Source organism: Mchenga conophoros, linkage group LG14 (genome assembly GCF_057382185.1).
Source record: "Mchenga conophoros isolate Kocher_MC1m ecotype Shallow Benthic linkage group LG14, M_conophoros_male_GT1.1, whole genome shotgun sequence".
Taxonomy (NCBI): Eukaryota; Metazoa; Chordata; class Actinopteri; order Cichliformes; family Cichlidae; genus Mchenga; species Mchenga conophoros.
Genome location: NC_140539.1, coordinates 11,696,115 through 11,700,904, shown reverse-complemented (window position 1 = coordinate 11,700,904; position 4,790 = coordinate 11,696,115). Strand labels below are relative to the sequence as shown.

The following is a 4,790-nucleotide window of genomic DNA, read 5'->3' as shown; positions in this document are numbered from 1 at the left end:
AGAAAAAATAAATAAATAAGAAAACAAATGAAATAAATAAACTAAAAATAAAGAGAAATAAAGTGAACTTTTCTCTTGAGAGATTAATTTGCATGCAAAATATAAGGCTTAAAACAATAATGTCTTGGGCAAGAAGATTTCTAAATTTCTGCTTTTCAATTCTGCATGGCTGGTCATTGTCCTCTAGTCACTAACACTGTGTTTTGATACAGCAAAACAGCATGCTATGATTATTATCATTTCTATTTTTTTCCACTTTCTTTTGTCACATTACTGAAAGAAAAGAAATGCTCCAGACATCACCACTGAACACTAAATAGCAGTAATTCTGAAGCAGCTGCGCTTCTGTGATAAAATGCTCATTCTATAAATGAAACGTTGTTTGACAAAAATCTCCATGAATTGGCAAATTACCCATGGTCCTAAAATAAGACTGTTCTCCCTGGGATAATGACCCCCAATCAGTGTAGGAGTAGGGCTGAGATGACGGTCGGGCTAACCCCACAGGCTGCTCTGTACATCTCAGAAAACAAGGAAGGTAATTTGTTGTTTCTGGCTCTGGTGGTCATGCATCCTTGATGAGAAATGTCTGCCCTCTTGGTGGTTCATCACAGCATGCGTCCTATCGTGCAATTAACATTTATTTGCTGATTTGTGCTCAAACCTTCCTCAATTTAATATTTTGAAATATATAAAGTCAGGAAAGGGATTACACTTTACACTTTGGATTACACTGGTAATAGGCCATAGCTGAAAGGTCTTGTTTTTTCCACAATAACGTAAACCAGGGAGTGCTAGAATCAGTTCAGTCACTTCAGTAATGATCAGACTAAAGAGTTAATCTGCACTGCATGTTGTGATATAGACTGATGTCTATGTAGAAGTTTTTGGGGTATCTGTGGCACAGGAGACAGACCAGGTATCTGTGGTCAAGATATTGATTCCCCAAGTTTCTCCTGATGTGATCACTGGAGTGCAGATGTGTGTGAATATTAGATACAAAGCACTTGGGCATAGAAAAAAAGTGCTTGCATTAATATGTGTGTGAATGGGTGAATGAGAATTGTAGTATAAAGCACTTTAAACATTAGTCAATTTACTATTTGTTGAAAAATTAACAAGTATATCTGAAAGCACCTACATATGTTGTCAAAACATATGTATGCGACAAAGATGGTGCCGATGTACGTGGCTTGCCGTCCTCGGCTACATCTGCTTCGCTGCTTTTTACCCTCTCTACGCTCTTTATGGGCCTTGGCATTGTATTTTTTTTAATCCTTTTAGTTGTATGCTCATCTAATGGCTGTGCAATGATTACATACGATAGGCAAACACTTTTAAATCTAAGACTCTCTCATTCCTCTCGGCCTGATCCTTGCTGGAACCTGGGTGACGCCACCGCGCCCCGACCGGACCCTCTGACCGGCTTCCCCCACCTACCTATTCCGAATCTACACAAGAAACGCTATAGGAAACGCGGTAGAAGGAGCAGCCGTCGCGTTCGCCTCAGGGTCTACTTTAAAGCCAGATCCACTGGCTACCCACATGCCAGCCTGGATATTTTATCTTCTTTCCCTCCTTCCCAGGAGCGCTCTGATGCTAAGTTGCTCACCCCCCGTTGGATCTGCTCGGCCGACCACGAAGTCTACCCTGCGATTCCTGTGGCATGTTTTTCTGCTCGGGTTTGGATAACATCACTCCGACGTGGCGTTTGCCGAAGCAACCTAAGTGTCCTACGACGCACCACCCGTGGCGACTTAGCCCCTAGGATACGGATGGCATTGCTTAATGTCAGGTCGCTGGTCAATAAGACCTTTTTCTTAAATGACTTCCTCTCCACTAATGGGATTGATGCTTTATTCCTGACTGAAACCTGGATTCATCCTGGTGAGTTTATCCCTTTTACTGAACTTCTTCCATCGGACTGTGTCGCTTTTAGCTCACCAAGGCTTACTGACAGGGGTGGCGGCGTAGCCTCGGTCTTTAAAAATTCTTATGCAGTTCGGCAGCTACCCTCACTCTAGCTTTGAAGTCCAATTATTGGAGATGACTGCATCCACGACCACACTCTGCGTGGTGGTTTATCGACCGCCTAAATAAAGCAAATATTTTATCACGGACTTTGCTGATCTCCTAGGCTCCGTTCTTTTTAAGTATGGTTGTGTTCTCATTGTCGGTGATTTTAACATACACACTTGCTGTAAGGATGACCCATTTGCTAAAGACTTCCTTGCTTTAACGGACTCTTTTAACCTGGCTCAGTGGGTTAATGACCCAACGCATGTTAAAGGACATACTTTGGACTTGGTTTTCTCATATGATCTGGACATTTGTATCAAGGATATAAGTGACGCTGGGATCTCGGATCATTTCCCAGTTATATTTGATACTGGCTTATGCACTAATGAACTACATTCTGCGGCTCCCCTTCGCCCGCTACGTGTAATTAATGCAGAAGCGATGTCAAACTTCTCTGTCTTTCTTGGATTCTGCATCTGTCACTCTCGACTGTTGTTCTTTTCGCTCGGTTGATGACTGTGCTAATTCCTTGTTATCGCTATTTTCTTCAATCCTTGATACTGTTGCCCCCATTAAGATGAAGCGCCCTAGAACCTACTCTCAGTGTTGGCTTAATGACACTACGCGCGCTTTAAGTCGCATGTGTCGGCGCACTGAGAGAAGGTGGAAAAAAGATAAACTTCAGGTTTCTCATGACATGCTACGGACTAGCTGCTTAAAATTCCAAAGTACTGCTAAAACGGCCAAAGCCTCCTTCTTGTCCAAAATCATCCTGGCCAATGACCATAACCCCTGTACCTTATTTAAAAATTTTAACTCTGTGGTTAACCCTTCTCCGGACATGCCTTTAATTTATTCTCAGGCTCTTTGTGAGCGATTTCAAATTCACTTTTTAGAGAAGGTCTCATCTCTTAAGTCCTCCCTTCCCCCTGTTTTATATCCTCTCCCCATTCTTGAGTGCATTTCAACTTTCCACCAGTTTGAGCCTGTGTCACTTTTGACTCAAGCGGCTAGTTGTTCAAATGAATAACACCAATACTGTGCTTGACATTCTTCCATCTTGCTTAGCTAAGGACTGTTTTGATGTAATTGGACCTAGTATCCTATTTCTTATTAACTTTTCCTTGCTCTCAGGCTGTGTTCCTTTGGCCTTCTTAAAAAAAGAAACTCTGACTGTTATGACCTTTCAAACTACAGACCGATCTCTAAGCTTTCGTTCTTGTCCAAGATCCTGGAGAGACTAGGTAATTTGTTGTTTCCCAGCTCCAGGCGTAATTGGACACGAACAATATTGCTGAGAAATTTCAATCTGCCTTTAAGCCATTCCATAGCACTGAAATAGCGTTGCTTAGAGTTCTTAATGATATTCTTGCAATCACTGATACTGGACGCTCTATGGTCCTAGTTTTACTGGACCTCTCTTCGGCCTTTGATATGGTGGACCATAACATTTTATTACTAAGGCTTGAGCACACTGTGGGTATTAGAGGCACTGCCCTCGACTGGTTTAAATCATATCTCGCTGATAGATCCTTATCAGTTAACTTAGGCACCTTCTCCTCTTCCTCCGCTCCGGTCTGTTGTGGTGTGCCTCAAGGATCAGTTTTAGGCCCTATTCACTTCTCATTGTATTTGCTCCCTCTAGGCGCAATCTTTGAAAAATACAATATCGCCTTCCACTGTTACGCTGATGACATACAGATCTATTTTGAACTTACTGACAACCTTGCTGTGTCCCTACACTACTTTCAAGAATGCATGCGGGAGGTCAAAGAATGGTTCCTGAGTAATTCCCTCGTTTTAAACGATAAGAAGACTGAGATTGTGGTGTTCAACAGTAAAATCCCTCGTGCCCAACTCTGTGCTGCCCTGGGTCCCTTTGCTAGCTTTTCTTGTGACTATGTCAGTAACTTGGGTGTACTGCTGGATAGCTCGCTCAAACACGATAAGCAAATGTCTGCTGTAGTGATATCTAGCTTCCACCAACTGCGCCTTATCTCTAAGGCTAGGCATTATGTTCCGCATGAGGACCTGGAGAAGCTTATTCACGCTTTTGTGACCTCCAGGTTGCATTATTGTAATTCCTTGTATTACGGTCTTCCCTCTTCTCTTCTTCTTAGACTGCAAACAGTCCAAAATGCTCTTGACTGGTACCAGTCAAGAGCAGCCCGCCTCTTGACTGGTACCAGGAAATTTTGCCCTATTACTCCTGTTCTAGCTAGCTTGCATTGGCTGCCCATAAAGTACCGTATTCAATTTAAAATATTACTCCTTACATTCAAAACTATTAATAAATTAGCACCAATTTATTTTAGTGAACTCCTCAAATCACATACTCCTGCTAGAACACTCAGATCTGCCACTCAACTACTTCTGACGCAACCCAGATCTCGGCTGAAGTCCTGGGGTGACCGTGCGTTTGCTCTGGCTGCCCCGGTACTGTGGAATACCCTTCCTCTCGACCTCCGCGCATCTGATTCCATTGCACTGTTCAAATCACAACTAAAAACCCACTTATTCAATCTTGCCTTTCCCTCTAGTTAATATTTCTTTTATGATTTTGTATCATGCACTTTTATGCTCATTTAAATTCTTGTTTGCTCTCTACCTGTTGCTTTCCTATGTATCAGTGACAGCTACCTGCTTGCATACTTAGTACTTGCTTTGGTCCTATTTCTATTATCCTCCTCCTATTCTCTATCTTACTTGTTAAGCACCTTGGCATACCCTTGGTTTTTAAGTGTGCTTTATAAATAAAGTTTATTATTATT

General features: G+C 42.2%; 1 pseudogene; it reads left to right on the top strand.

Moving 5' to 3' along the window:
* Positions 1-483: 483 nt before the first annotated feature.
* Positions 484-4,563, top strand: LOC146559366 (uncharacterized; annotated as a pseudogene).
* Positions 4,564-4,790: the final 227 nt, after the last annotated feature.